Source organism: Strix uralensis, chromosome 5, assembly GCF_047716275.1.
Source record: "Strix uralensis isolate ZFMK-TIS-50842 chromosome 5, bStrUra1, whole genome shotgun sequence".
NCBI classification, from domain to species: Eukaryota; Metazoa; Chordata; class Aves; order Strigiformes; family Strigidae; genus Strix; species Strix uralensis.
This window is the reverse complement of record NC_133976.1, coordinates 17,011,380-17,028,115: the sequence shown is the minus strand read 5'-3', so window position 1 is coordinate 17,028,115 and position 16,736 is coordinate 17,011,380.

Below are 16,736 nucleotides of genomic sequence, written 5' to 3'. Positions count from 1 at the left end.
GAGCACTTTTTCTGGCTCTCAGCATGAAGCATGTAACATGGATCTCAAGTTCTAAGCATGTGACTTGGGAGTACTAGTTTAGTACTAGTTTTTAGCACTCAGCGAAGTCAGGTTACAGTTCAGATTTCACATGGAATCAAACTGATTAGGTCTTTTTGAGTGAAGAAATCTTATTCATGAACCTTCAACTGAGCCATGGGCCAGACCGATTTAATTTCTGGACAGGTTGCCAGAAAAATGTAAGGATTTATTTAAAGCCATTTTTCTAGAAAGACAACTCATGACTACCTCATGGCAGCAAACAATATGAGGTGCTGCTAAAGTAAGAGTGTTTAGTGTGACAGCAAGGATGATGACAAAAAGATTGTCTGCATACAATTTATTGCAAGAAGTCTAAATAACAATGTTCTTTTCAATGAACATAAGATCAGACAGCCCCAAAATGAAATCTCAACATGTTCATCACAAGATCAGCTGAGGACTTAAGGAAAGTATTTTAATTTCAGAAGAGGCAATCTACTTCTTCCTCTTCAGTCACTTCCCATGTTCTTGGACTGCTCTTAATCGTCGGAATTATTTTTTCCTATCCTTCCCTGCCATGGCCATTCACTTCTAGGCCTTTCATATTTCTAAGAAGTATCAGCTGTATTTGCAGAAAATATGTGAGTGTTACAGATCTCTTAGGAATAATATACTTCACAGTTTCTTTCTCTGCCTAATCTCTACCCACATCTTTTCCCTCAGCCTGCTTCCAGAGTGTTCATAAAATCACCACCACCGTTAGCAACACATCTTTGGAGGGAAAGTCTAAATAGCCACCAAGAAGCAAACCCAAACTTTTCTGTCAACTGTTTTTTAACAGTTTCTTTCACGAATTTCTCAGTGTAAGCCAAGACAGTGGGATTTTAAAAAAACTTGTCACCATATGTGCCCATACCATGTCTATTGCTTCATCATTTTGAAAAAAAGTGGTGGGTGTTTTTGTATTCCTTCAAAAATAAATGAAATCACAGCATGTTGCCAGGTGTCCCCCATGTACTGTTTTTCATGCAGCCAGGCTTACAGTGAAGCTCTGTCCCAAATTAAGTTGAAAGCTGTGTTTGATTTTTATGCTAATTACATTATTCATTTCCTGATTCTTATTTTTCCCCAAGATGACCCTTGTTTTGTGGAAGAAACCAACAAATGTCCTTTAGAACATGGCTCTACTTCATAGAGGAAGAACTTCATGGCTCCTTAAGGCTCTCTGTCATATTGGATAACCTGCCATTAGACATGGAACCAGAAAGTGCAAGCCTCTCCCACGTGATTGGGTCCTATCGTCTGGGTTCTGGGAAGAGAAGGAATTGTCTCTGAAAAGATTTGTGAAATTGCAAGAAGATATAAAACGTTCTCTGTTTTCCAGCTGAAAGACTTTCTGAGTGGATAACAGACCCTATCAGTACCATCTTCTGCAATTGATTTTATGTCTCAACCTACAAGGACTCAAGCAACAGTAACTGAAATACTATGAATACTATTAAAAACCTCCACTCCCACAATTATCAATCATTATTCCTCGATAGCAGCTTTAAGGTCAGCTGCTCAGTCTGGCAAAGCAGACTAATCCGTTAAATCACTTCAGCTTTCACCTCCAGGAAAGGCCTCCAGCAGTAAGGTCTTTTTGTTCAGATACTCACAAAGAAAGTTTATCATTCTAGAGTAAATGTAATTTTCTGAGCTACACAGTACAGTTGGGTTCTACAAAGCCCATAGTTTTCTCCCAATGTGCAGACACCAGGTTTCTGGGCAGGGAAGGAGTTGTGCAGTGGTCTGGGTTACTCTGCCCCTCGGTGTGGGTGGAAGCCTGGCTATTGCATACACAGCTGGGAGATCGCCACAGCAAAAATGAGGTCCTTGTACACAGGATGTTTTGAAGAATTACAGTTACTGTGGGGCAAAGTCTTCTTTTTCTGCCCGTTTACCAGAAGCAAACTCCAAAGTGAATACACTAACTCTCTAAGAAGCTGATTTTAATCATTCGTGACTCATTTATATCTATGAACTAAATTTTCCAACTTTACAGCATTTGTTTTGATTGCATTTTATAATGACAGTCATAGTCCCAGTTACCAAACATTAATTTATGATATAGGTTGGTTTGGGGTTATTAATGAACTATCAAAAAGGCAGTGTGACTTATAGTAATGACATTGAGCAACTCACTAAAATATCTAGAGAAGAAATGAGAACTTCTCTTTCTCTTTCTTTTACGGAAACAGAAAAGAATCTCAGATGGGAAAGTTAATTTTAAAAAGTATTTCTTCTTTTTTAATCCTCATTTATTCCATCATTCATGAATTTTAGTTTTATATTATTCTCCATGACATTAAAATACTGTAAACAGTTGACAGCATGTGGATTGTCTTTCAGGAACACTGTCCATCAGATTTTCCTCATTTCATGGCAATATTCAAGCAATTAGGGTTTTAATGAGGCTGAAAATTTGTAGCCCAAATAATGTAATGAGTTTGACTATCTTCCAGAACAACTGTGGCACTAATGCAGGAATGCATTTAACCATATGCTTGAATGCATAACTGTGTTGTTGGACATTAGCTCTGCGTGACTTAAGTGAGGTGTAAGCCACTTAACATTTGCTGAGTTTGAAGGATTTATTGTACTGTTTCTTTGTGTGTGTGGAAAGTACAACTACGATGTTTCCATTTTCTCATGTCACATTCTGCTGTCTCAATGTATGTATTCATATCCACAAATTATTCAAATGAGACCTGATCCATTACTTATTTTCAGTTTTAAAAATACCACTTAGAATTGCACAATATTTCTCAAATGGGAGGTAAATTAGATTCTGTTACTTAACAGAATATGAAAGACTGAACTATATCAGTACCACAGACTGAACTATGCTGATGGCTGTCAGGACTTCTAAGTCCGTATCTGTGATAAATGAGACCCTTTTGTTTCCTCTACTTTTCAGAAAGGTCTTGCATCCCGAAAATTTTTTTTTTTTTCCTAAAGCGACTTCATACACGTTATTTATCCAACTGTGGAATAAACAATCATCCTAAAAAATAAAGAACTAATTAGTTTGGGGCAATTGCCAGATACCAGCAGCATACATTCCAGAGTCACAGTAGCAAGAATACTATGAAAATTATGCTGCTATTTAGGTAACCATAGCACAGTGGTGTTAAAGTTATCCTGCAGAAAAGATACTGGCTAGCTGCCGGCACAACCAGCATTTGTCAAAGCTGAGAAAGTAACTTCATGAACACTTCATTTTTTTGTGAGAAAACAAAAAACCCCAAATAAAGAAACCATGAAAAAATGCTAAAAGAAATGTAAAGCAAAAGTAAATGTCAGAGTTTAAAATAGTCACATGGATTGCATTCTGAATTTTCCTTAGACATAAACACAAAGCTTCCTGAAATTAAAAAAAAAGATAATTTATTTGAATAGTGGTTCCCCATTTCATATTTACATATCTGATTTAGAATTTAACTATAAACACAAAAAAATTAAATTTGCTATTTCAGTAGCTTTAAAAATGGCAAATTAATCTTTGCATGACTTAGATAAAAATTAGCAAAAGAATTATTCTTAAACATAGTGAATATCTAAATCATTGCAGAAAATTAAGCAACCTAGGTCTAATTCATCCTTATAGGAACTCAACGGAACAGAAATGAACAATGAACTAATTAACCCTCTTGAGTTTAACAGATAATACAGTACAAATTAATGTTGCACTTTAACTATTATCTTCAGGTGCTTAGTAATTTATAGTTTTGGTGTATCTTTGCATAGTGCTATAATTAGCATAGCTATGTGGTGTTATATAGTAAATTTAGAAGAAGTTTGATTACAAAACATATTTTTAGTCCAGTTTGTGTGTTTCCCAAGAAACATAAATAGCCCTTTAAAGGGCAAGGCACTTTAAAAGTTTGTACTTTTAAAAAGTTTCTACTTTTTAAAAGCCTTTTGGAAAAATACAGATGCTTCAGTATTCTTTATAAAGTACAAGCTTGGGCTCCTAACACAAGGATAAATTCTGTGTATGTAATTGCTGAAGATGTACTAATCCCAACCCTCAGTCCAGTTCTAGCTTTGCAGCGTACCTAATTCCAAGAACCAGCCCATGAATTCAAATTAAATTCCTGTGCTACCTGTCATCTTGTAGCAGCAAACTCCCTACACAGGCTTTGTCCTCGGTGCCACCTAGATCCCAAGAACTGGATTGTGAACTGTGTATCAGAAAGGGTCACTCTCAGCTATAGTTGAACTATAACTCTCAGCATTTTTTTTGCAGCTCCATCAGTAATCTTGAATTTACCTTCTGCAAGACTAACCCTTGCCTTGGCTTAGCATTGGCTGAGAAGCTGCTCACACCGCATAAACTCAGTATGGCAAGGAAATTTTAGGAGTCATGCTTCAAAACCTACTTAAACCTACTTTATCATCCTTTTTCAAATTAAAAACATGTTTTACCTAGTTATTCTATGATTCTGTCACTCCAACATCTATATTTAGCCTTGTCTTAATAGTCTTTCCAGGTAGAGAAGCTTAATGATGCAAATTAGTTATTCTTCATTATTATCTAAAACTTAGTTTAATCCAACTTTTTAAATTTGGTAACTTTTATTCTACTTATTGCTGTAGATGTCTGTCCAGCTATAAATCTAACACAAACCTTAAATACAGCTTTGCATCACGAGACCATCTCAGCATGGTAGCTTAGTAGTAACTGTTTCACATTGTGCAAAATGTGGAAGCCTGCTGTTTCTGTCAAAGAATGGCAGGATCACTGAGGTTGGAAGTGACCTCCATGTGTCACCTAGTCCTCCTGCTCTGAGCATGGCCAACTTCAAAGCTAGGTCAAGTTGCTTAGGGCCTTGTTCAGCTGGGGTTCGAAACTCTCCAAAACAGGGATTGTGCAGCTTCGCCGGGTGACCCTTTCCAGTGTTTAACCACTTGTAAAATTTTGCCCTATATCTAGTTAGGATTTCCCTTGCTGCAGCTTGTGACTCTTGCCTCTTGTTCTTTTTGTTGTGCACCTCAGAGGCAACTCTCATGCTATCAGACAGCTCCACTCAGGTAATGGAAGACATCAGTTAGACTCATCCTTGTCCTTCTCATCTCCAGGAAACACAAGGAGAGCTCCCTCTTCTCTTCTTGTTTATTATGTTCCCTAATCAGCTCCCTAATCATCTTAATGATCTTGCACTGCTGTCTCTGCAGCCCGACTCTTATAGCAGGGGTCCCAATGCTGTACTCCATTGTGACCTGCGGGGAAAAAATGTCTGTCATTGCCTGCTGTCTATGCTATTGCTCATGCACCCAGGCTGTCATTAACCTTCATGGCTGCCAGGGTGCCCTGCTCACTCATGTTCAGCTTGTTGTCTGCCAAGACCTTTGCTGCAGAGCTGCTATCCAGCCACTCAGAGCCCATCCTGTACTCATGCCTGGCCTTATCCATCCCAAGTGCAGGGCTTTGCATTTGTTGGCGTTGAAACGCATGAAGCTCCTGTTGGCCTGGTCCTCCGGACTGCAGAGCAGATCAGCACCATAGGTGATGAAGCCCTAGCCCTAATCCTAGCTGTGGCACGGGAGCATCTCTCAACACAGAAAATCAATGTGATAAAAGTCTTTACTGGTTATTCTCCCAAACCCGAGTATTTTTTTGTTTCTGATAGTAGCTTTTCAACAGCGCAACATAGTATGGTAAAGAAATAAACATTAGTCATGGTACAAAAAAGAGCTCAATTTGTTCTTTTTAACTAAACCATTAATTTTTATTTTATTCAAAAGAAGTACAAAGCATAGGCAGAATGTAGTGCTGGTGTTAACATCAACCTTGGTGCAACTTCCCAACCAGTCTGTGAACTTAATATACTAAAAGAGTCACTCAGGTTGTAGAAGCCAAGCCATAACCACCTTCTGCACCATTGCCTTATGTCTGCCCCATGGCCCTTGGTCTTCCTATAAAGTAAATACAGCACAAGAGTCTATTTGAATTACTCTCTAAAACTTAGATATATATTTCACTATGCAGTGAATCTTTGCACTTTACATTTGCCCTATTCTTTATATTGTCTGAAACTGAATTTCCAGTATTACCCTTTTAGTTTATCTTTGAAAAGCTCTCATAAAATATGCTATTCTTTTTATAGTTGCTTTCCAAAATAAGCTTCTTACAGACATTTGCTATCTAAATCTAATTAATTAAATTGATTCTTCTTTTGTAGTAAAGGAAGACAGATAAGGTGAGAAATGCAAATATTAACACGGAACACATATCCATCAAAGGCTGCTTTTTCCAGTATGCTTTCTGGGAAATTGCATCTACAATGCAAATGCAAAATAGTAAAAGTATTTCTACTAAACAAATAGAAGATATACATGTTTCTTTAACTCTCACTTTTTGATGTTTAAAACATTTCTGAATACCCCTCCCCCTTTGAGGAGAGAGATCTTTGAGACATAAATATCTCATTTTAGAGCTGCAGAATTGTTCGGATTTTAACTAATTGTGTCCTATTTCTTTATCCTTTTTCTTTCTTGATGTCAATGGAATGCATATACTTTATTTATAATCACACTGAAAGTAATACTTTCATGATCTGTCATATTACGGAATAGATTAGATACGTAAAAAAGGCATTGCAATAAAAAGGGACAGCTGTTTCACAAAAATCATTTTTAGTGCAGAGTTTAGGACTGCAGAAGTTATTTAGTTAAATATATGGAACTGATTACACAAAAAAATTCTATCTTTTAAAAATTATTTCCTCGGATAAGAATAAAGTTAAAAAATTAATAGAATTAAACTATGATGCGGTGATTGTTTATGTTGCCACTGCTCCTTACCATGGTTATTGCATGAAAATGAATTCTGAGACCAGTGTTGCACTCAAAAACTTGTTATGGGCAGGAAAGAAAAATGCTCCTAATATGGGAAGCCAAGAATTTGTTCTTAATTTTAATCTAATGAAAATCTTAAGACTAATTACAATACAACAGACAGTTATTAAGACTAGTCTAGTCACAATAATACTACCTGCCACAGTACAAATTATCTGAGTAATACAGGATTACATTAATAATAGAGTTAAAACTGTTGTACAAAACCTTCCTGGTATCTACCTCTGCTGTTTGGCTGTCCCTTAGACTTCCATTTTTGGTCCTGTATTTGAAGGCATCAGTATTGCTAGAGAAGAAGATGGGGGTTGCAGCAAGCCCTCAGCGTCCTATGCTCTTTGCCAGAAGTGTGATGTACATGATGGAGTTTCTTCCACTTCTTTGCTGGAAGAAGGAGTATGATGTTGATTCCTTCTTCCTCCCCACTCTGAGGACCCCCACCTGGGGCTATTTTTCCAACACACTCTTACATCTTGCTCTTGCTTCACTGGTCTGCAACTCCATTTTACACCCAAATTTACTGTATATGGTGTGTTTTACAACTGCTTGAGACTTGCTCTTTCACCTCTTTGTTATTACAAAAACAGTTTTGCCCATGTCCTCGCCTGCACGTCTTTATCAACCACTGGTGACCTCTTTACAGCACTGGGGTCCGCAGCGGCATCTTTTCAGCCTCTGCTCCTGCTCCTCCACCCTGCATCCTGTACAAGGCCTCTGCTGTCACACCACACTGATGTTCCCCTGCACTACACCATTCTGTGAGGGTCACAAATAGGTCATTCTACACAGAATCATTACTTGCTACTATCTGTAGAAAAATTATGGTTTGGTACTAGGTGGTAGACACCTGCTCGTTAGAAAAACTGCTGTTGCAGCTAAGCAAACCCAAACAAAACTCTATGTAGGCAAAGACAAGTTTAGACAAAACCTGACAAGTCCTGAGACTTGCACTGTTAGTTTGAAACCTGGGGCCTGTCCCTAGCGGTAGCAGTGTTGGGCTGCTGTGCAACATGAGATCCTTCTTTTGTACGCATATCTTGGCCATCATTTGTTAGGGTAACAATTCCTTCTGGGGAGTTGACCTGACTGTTTGTACAACCCCCTTCTCTGAGAATCTTACACACCTTTTCCAAACAGGACAGCCTCAGCATACAGCCGCTGCTTGCCTCTTTCAAGGCAACTTCATGTTGCAACACAGTCCTGCAACACAAGATGTGGATTTGAACTTCCAGACTTGGGAAGGAAAGGGATCTGTCCCAGTGCTCAGATCACTGCACCGGTATGCAGAAGACAAGAGAGAAGGATGCTTTTCATGATTTACAGGAAAAGAGTGAATCTTACTCTGTTTCTAAAAGAATATATATTCTGGGATATTGAGCTGACATGCAGCAAAATTTGTCTGTCATGGAGAGTGGTGGGATCTCAAACACAACCTTGTTTTCAGTAGTTCTTAGAGGCTAATTCTGAATAGCTGTCTATTCCAGGTATCTATATGTATATATGCTCCACTTAAGAAATGTGGACTTCTAACATAGGCTTTAAAATTCTTCTTAGAGGGAGAATCCTATAATATGGACACTTCAAGACGTAACTTGTAGGTACCAAAGTCCTTCCCTTGACTTAGTACTTCAAATTCTGTCCTGACTAACGTAATGCAATAAATGTGAAACAACTAGATCACAGCAGAGAGCTGAAGAATAGGCGGCATACAGTTATTATTAGTAGTTCTCTGAATTCCCTTTGTGCTCTGCACTGTCTTAACACTGGAATTGTTCCTGCCTCAAAGAGATTAAATTAGGCTAAGGTTCAACATGTGGATTTTAAAGATAACTGCAGAGGATGGGCAACAGAGAGCACACAGAAAACAAATAATGCCAGATAATTACTTCTATAGATAAAATCAGTGAATGGAGACAATGCAATGTAATACATCTAGATTTTACTAAAGAATTTTATATAATTTCTCACAAAATGATGTGTTGATTAAAAATTAGCACTATACAGAATGAATGCAGCACATGCTAAAAAGATTATGACTCAGAAAGTAATTCTAGAGAGCATTTATAATGGCGTGTTGCAGGATTAGTTCTATTCAATGTATTTATCATTTACTGGGAAACTTCAGAGATAAAACATAATGGAGACCATTAATAAAGAAAAAAAGTAGTTCCATCAAGAGATTGGAATTTTATGGTAAACTGGGTTCCCTGGAATAATGGTGCAATGTAGTTCAATGAAAACACATGCCTATAAGATGCAAAGATATAGATCATACACATAATATACTGAGCTCTGTTTTAGAGAGCAGCATGTCAACATGGAATTGGAGACAAGATGGATAACAGCTGTAAAGAGTTTATAATGCTGTAGAATAGGAGAAGGTGAGTTGTAGCCCTTTCCCAGAGCATAGACTGGATACAAGCAGCTGATGCTGTTTCCAAGGGGCCTTAGGAAACACAGAACAGGAATCTGAGTGTCAGCCTGCAACTCAGAGGAATTAAATTAATGCACCTAAGACAGAAAAATTTGTCCTCATTGACAAAGAATATTTTGCACACATGAGTTTAAATAATAGAAACTTTTAAGGGATTGGATGAAAAACAATTTACAGCAAACAAAACTATCCTCCCTTAGAACATACTGGCTGCAGATCAGACATGGTACGCCTCAGAAAGCAAAGAAGGTATCAGACACAACTCTCCTCCTTTAATCATCGCCCACCTTTCATCATATATTCCACTGATCGGGGGTCGAGCTGTTGTCCCAAAAGACATAGCTTGGCTGGTGCTGTATCAGCTTAATGTGTCACCACTCTGCTTCGGTGTGGGGAAGCCAGAAAGGACCCTGTGCGCTAAGCTGACCTTAGCAACTCCGCTGGGCTGCTGTCCACCCCCTGGCCGCTGAACTGGCTCGGAGATGCTGCTGCCATCTGTGCTCTCTGCCAGTTGTCCCCGTCAGCTGTGTTTGCTGTCTGCAAGCTGCTCCACAGTGTCACTAGCAGACAGAGCGGCTGCTCAGCTCTCTCAGCTGCAGGCTGCTTGGGTGTTTTGCTGAATTATTTCACATAGCAGTGCCTGGAGTGCTTCAGCTCTTCAGGAAGGTTCAGTGGCACCGGGAATGTGGTAAAGTCATCACCACAGAAAGGAGAGTACCCAAATATTGTCTCTTAAAGATCGCTTCAGTCACTCTCTTCTTGTGGTTTCTTCACCAACTATTCCTGCTTCAACAATTATTTCCTGTAAATTTGTAGGATTGCCCAGGCTTTCCCCATCCTTACACCTCAGCTGATTTGAATAGAAATGCTGTCACTATTAAAAAATACCTATGAAATTTAAATCTCTTAAGGCCTGACAAGCTATCTGTTGTAGTCAGCAGCTCCCACTGTCCTACAGGTGTCCAGAATGGGTGCATCCTACACAACAGCCTGCTGCTCCCAAGGAAGGTCCACTGGTCTCTTCACAGCTCAGGCCTACCCGAGCAGAAAAAAAGCCCAGCAGATAATGTGTCCCTGTACTTGTGTTTAACACAACAAACAGCGAAAATATCCTTGTAAAATAATGTTTCAGATTGTGTATTTTTTTTTCATGTGGAATGAATCTCTGCAAGAAATAGTCCTAGCTCCTCAGTTTTACTACAGCTTCAACTGCATAGTTAAAACATCAGAGTTTTCCTTTCTGTAACATTTGATGCGGTACTGAAGCAACAGGGAAAGAGCAAACTTGTTAGGCAGCATCAGTAAGACTGATTACTTGCATATTTTTGACTGATTGTCAGAACAAGGTTAAGGAACCAGTTATCCCACAAAACATTAGAGCTAACCTTTAACCGGTACCTTGCAGTGGTCTTATAGATCACTTAGCTGAGCCAAACCTGTTAGACAGTCATTGCTGTCATACATACAGGATGCAAATATTTCCCAAATTTAATGCTTAGCCTTGCTCTTCACTTCTTTAGATCAATTTTATTTAAAAACGCCTTTTCAAAGGAACTTCAGAAAATGGAGATGACTCTAAAACTAGTGCAATGGATTATATGCTAGGTTCCCCAAACCAGGCAAGGCTGGAAGCAGAACCACAGGTTGAATGGGGAACTACTGTTGTGCGACAAGCCATCTGTTCTCAACAGTGCTAATAGGAAAACCGTAGCCCCTTTTCCTGTCTCATAAATTCACCCTCACCCACAAGCCTTCTGTTCCTCACAATATCCCTTCCTATCTATTGACAAAACCTTTATAGTATGAGTAGCATAAACTATTTTATCCTTGTGATTGCTTTTTCAGTCGTTTAATTAACATTATTTTTCTGCAGCACCATGTATTTCATGATGAAGGACAGTATGTGGAAGACTGTGGGCCTCTTACCTGCTGTGCAAAGCTGGCTTGCCTGGGAACTTCTAGGGATCTGTTCCTGGGAAGCGAAGGACCATCTCATAAAGGAGCCTTCCCTCCTATGCTCTGTTGGGGATTCATCTAGGGAAAAAAAATATCTCAGTGGGATTTGCAATCCAGTTCCAATCTGGTGCCTGATGATCTGAATAACTGCAATTTAGAAGCAGTAGAAACTCACTTGAAACTCCTTGGACGGAAATCGTCTCATCTAGTATTAGAGTCTACAGAGGAGGTGTGTATGCAGGGCTAGGTGTCAAGGCTCCTGTTGAGATCAGTGAGATGCAGTAAATGCTAGCAATGGGATTCAGGGTGGGATTCACCCAGCCAGAAGTAGAAGTCTGCTTCAGAGCGGGGTGAGACACTGTGGAGGTGCAGTTGTCTGCACTGGCAGTGAGGGGTAATGCACTCATCTCCAAGTCTGGCCTGCAGATACCTACGTTTGAGCAGGAGGAATCTCACTCCATATTTTTTATTTCCTGCATTCAGTAAGACCAAAGAAAGCATAGTGCATACCAATAATCCCATAGCAATTTCTAGTCCTAAATGGTACAAACCAAATAGCATTAAGAAAAGGAACTATAATAGGTTTGACTTATTAAATGTATGCAAGCATTGGTTGCATAGGAAATAATAAAACTCATTGTAATTATGTCAATGATAATGACAACTACAGGGAAGATTAATTTCATACTCTCTCTAAATGAGCATCTTCTATTTTCTAGAGGTGGAAAAAGAAGAAAGCATGAAGAAAGTATTTGCACTTGAAGGGGTAGGTTTTGAGATCCTCTTACAATAAGATAATTATTGCTTTTTAAGGTTCAGCAGGAGATATTATGTTTAATAATGGCTCTATGAAGAAAACAGAGCCAAATAATCAACAGTTGTCCTGCCTTGCAAGATTTACAATTAAAGGGTGTGATCTGGAGCAGTAAAAGGAGAAACACCGAAGTAGACAAAAGTGAGAGATAAACGGCTCTGTTTGGAAATGGAATACAGCAAAACAAAAAGCTATTAAAGAATATCTGAAGTAAGTTAATAAAACTACTATGTCACCAGTACCTGTAATGCCTAGAGTATATTTGTCAAACCTGTGACTAGCATTAAAACAAGAATTGAAGTCATCTTTAAAATTATGTCTTTCATAAAGCAGTATTTCAGTAATTGCGATTTGACCTCTGCACATCAAAACAAAATATCATAACGGTATTTATTATAGATGTAACATTAGGAATCATGAAAGTTGATTCACTGCCCCAGAAAAATTAGAGTAACAGGCTAAACTAATATAGCAGAAAGAGGAGCACTAGGAGTATTTTAACACTCTGTTGTGATTGTTGGGTTCACACCACCTCTCCAGCAATTAGGCTGAAAGTTTTTCCAATTTTTGTTATGGATGATGCTTCAGAGAGGAAAAAGGCACAGCATGTGCATCTTACCCCTCCTCTCTGATGTGTAAGGATGAGCTGAAACAAAAACAAAAAGCCCAAACTTCTCTGTAAATATTTTTTCTGATTTCCTCCTGTCCCCCCACCAGTTCTATTAATCTTTAGGGAAAACTTCAAACAATTTTGAGGCTACTTAGCCCAACTACTGGGTTAAATTTGTCCTTGAAGCCACTGTCTACTTTAGAAAGTGATACAGTGAAATAGGACCAAACTGCCGAGTGAAAGGCTAGGTGCTGAAGAGCCAACACCTACCCCATGTACTTTGTGGACAGTTTACTTCAATATAGGCTCAGTGCTCCTTGTTGGTTGGAGTGCATTGCATGCTGTCCTGGAGAACCTATTCTAATTTAGCTGATGTGAAAGAAATTCACTTCACATGCTTCTAGACCCAAGTGCAGTAAATGGAGACAGTCAGGAGGTTCACTTCAAAGCTTGCTCCTTATCTGATCTAAAATGCTAATATAGGGGTACCTTTGTCATATTCATCACTTGCAGAAAAGTCAGTAGGAATTCTATGCATCACCCAAAATATTAAATTTAGCCCTCAAACAATTTAAAATTAAGAATGTATGCAAATATTTTATATAACAGTGGTTTCGTAATCTCCTTTTTTTAAATCCTAAATAAAACATGCTGTTACTCTATTTTTATTGCCAGCTTGACATGAACATTTAATGTGCAAGTATATTTTATAAATATATAAACAGCTATTTTTTTCAAAACAGGGCTCAAATGTGTAGCTGCAGGTGATTCACTAAGAAAGAAAGAAGTACTTATAATACACATAAAAATACAGTTGTCTGGTAAGCGTACACAAAAGAAGGTTCATCCACATACAAAAGAGCTCTTGAAGACATAACAGTCATCTTCAAATTGTTACTTCATGGTTTGAAACTCCCCTTAGATGCTGAAAAACAGGAAGCATCTGTTTCAGATAGGCAAACAGACTCTTGGCATCTCCCAGTAAACACTGTTGTGACTTCCATTGCTTTTCAGCTACATGTTAATTCCAGACATTGTAAGTTGGAGTTTCTCAAACGCCTTCTCATTTTCTAGCCTCTAAACATCTATGATCACATGAAACAGATTAAGAAATAATGAAATGCTGTGTAGTTTGTGCACTATGTTATTTTTTTGTGTATTACTAAAAAATTTGTTTCTTCTCTGCCATAGAGTATCTCCAGCTGCTTGGTCTAAAAACACATCGGTATTAAGAAAGTGTTCTTTTGTCTTTATCAACTTGGCAATGGCTCATGACAGTTTTCCCTTCAGATTTTTCCCGTGGAAGGAAAAAGAGAGGAACATTGCTTCTATCTTCAAAATCATTGTGTAAAGTTTTATATATATGTACATATGCATATATATAGATCCAGTAATTGCCATGCTTTTTATCTCAGCTTTCTCAGATTTATTCTCCAGAAAGCATAATCAGGTGGTGAAAAAAACTGATCAACACCCTTTCAAAGAGCAGACAACAGAGTTGCTTTCCTGTTTGTTTCCCCTGAATGTCTATATTTTATCTGGGTTTAAAAATTGATTTTTAAACTAGAAGTTTAGAGACCTTTTATGGATGATTGAAAAATTGTTGTGACATCATAGTCTACCAAAGAAGTATTACAAATCTGTGATCTGGACTCAATATAGAGGGAAAATATCCCAAAATGGTGTTATTGCTGCTTTGGAGAAGGCACCAGGACCAACATTTAAAGGAGGGTCAGACAGACCTAGAGCAGAAAAACATGGCAGGACTGAGAGGAACTTCATCACCCACCATCACCTATGGATGGAGACAGGATCTGCAGAAGTCAGCTAGCAACTGAGAGGATATTTCTCATGACAGTTTGGTATTGGTTATTCAGAAATCATAGATGTTCTGTTAAGTAAATGTCTCACTTGGCAGACAAAATGTAGTCTAATCACTCCTGAAGATGAAAGGTCAACTAGGAGCTCTATCTGGGAGGACACCAAGGAGTAAAACTAGCGCCAAAGAAGAGAAGGGGTAAAATACTGAGCAGCCTTCCTGATGTGAGCAACCTTCCAGGTGTGAGTTTCAGCAGTATCCCAGAACATCCAGCTCCGCAGTACTTTGTAATCCTTGTTTGATCACTAGGTGTGATAACATAAACGAGAAGTAGGTTTTATTTCATAGCACTTTTCTATCTGAGAGGTCCTTCATGCATCAAATAATCCCTGGGTCTGCAGGAGTTTGTACAAGGTCAGCAGCACATTTAATTACTGCACATCCCCATTATCCCCCTACATATGTGTGTTTATATGGGGGATAGGAAGGGAAAAGGTGGGAGTAAAGCAGAATAGTCCTATCAGCAAGATCATGAGAAGATTTTATTGTATCCCACAAGTGCTAGACTCTGGTCACATACCAGAAATGAAGATAGGGCTGCTAGCAAGTGCTTGGGAAGCACAGGTGAAGCATCCAAAACCAAGAAGGAGTGGATAGAGCATAAAACTTCCTCAGCAGAAAACTGGGTTACAGAATCACAGAATCACAGAATCATTCAGGTTGAAAAAGACCCTTTCAATCATCAAGTCCAACCATCAGCCCTACCCTACAAGTTCTCCCCTACACCATATCCCCCAACATCTCATCTAAAAGACCCTTAAAGACATCCAGGGATGGTGACTCCACCACCTCCCTGGGCAGCCTATTCCACTGTCTGACCACTCTTTCTGTGTAAATTTTTTTTCTAATGTCCAGTCTGAACCTCCCCTGTTGCAGTTTAAAGCCATTCCCTCTTGTTCTGTCACTAATTACCTGTGAGAAGAGACCAGCACCAACCTCTCTACAATGTCCTTTCAGGTAGTTGTAGAGAGTGATGAGGTTTCCCCTCAGCCTTCTCTTCCTCAAACTGAACAGTCCCAGCTCCTTCAATCGCTCCTCATAGGATTTATTCTCCAGGCCCTTCACCAGCTTCATTGACCTCCTCTGCACTCGCTCCAGCACCTCAATATCTCTCTCATATTGAGGTGCCCAAAACTGGACACAATACTCAAGGTGTGGCCTCACCAGTGCAGAGTACAGGGGGACTATCACCTCCCTGCTTCTGCTGGTCACACTATTCCTAATACAAGCCAGGATGCTGTTGGCTTTCTTGGCCACCCCGGCACACTGCCGGCTCATGTTCAGCTGTGTGTCAATTAGAACCCCCAGATCCTTCTCTTCCAGACAGCTCTCCAGCCACACCTCCCCAAGCCTGTAGCGATGCATGGGGTTGTTGTGGCCCAAGTGCAGGATCTGGCACTTGGCCTTGTTGAAGCTCATCCCATTAATGCTGGCCCACCAATCCAATCTATCCAAGTCTCTCTGTAGTGCCTTCCTATCTCCATGCAGATCGACACTCCCACTTAACTTGGTGTCATCTGCGAATTTACTGATGATACACTCTATGTTCTTATCAAGATCATCAATAAAGATGTTGAACAGAAATGGTCCCAACACCGAGCCTGAGGAACACCACTTGTGACCGGCCACCAGCTGGATTTAGCTCCATTGACCACCACTCTCTGGGATTGTCCATCCAGCCAGTGCTTGACCCATCAGACCGTTCACTCATCCAGGCCATGAGCAGCCAGTTTTTCTATGAGAATCCTATGGGGAACTGTGTCGAATGCTTTTCAAAAATCCAGGTAGACAATATCCACAGCCTTTCCCTCGTCCAATAGTTGGGTCATCTTGTCATAGAAGGAGATCAGGTTTGTCAGGCAGGACCTGCCTTTCATAAACCCATGCTGACTAGGCCTGATCCCCGAGTTGCTTTGGGCCAATGGATCTGCCATGCCTTTTCTTTACCATCAGCACCCCAAAATGGTTTTGGTAAATCCCTGAAGCTCCATTATATTTGGCCACAAGCTACAACTGCAACAATCTCCTGAGGAAAGCTCAATGAACAGAGAATACTCACCTACAACTCTCCATTACTTTAGGATTGTTTCCACTTGGGTCTTTCTCTGTGGTGCAGCTTTGC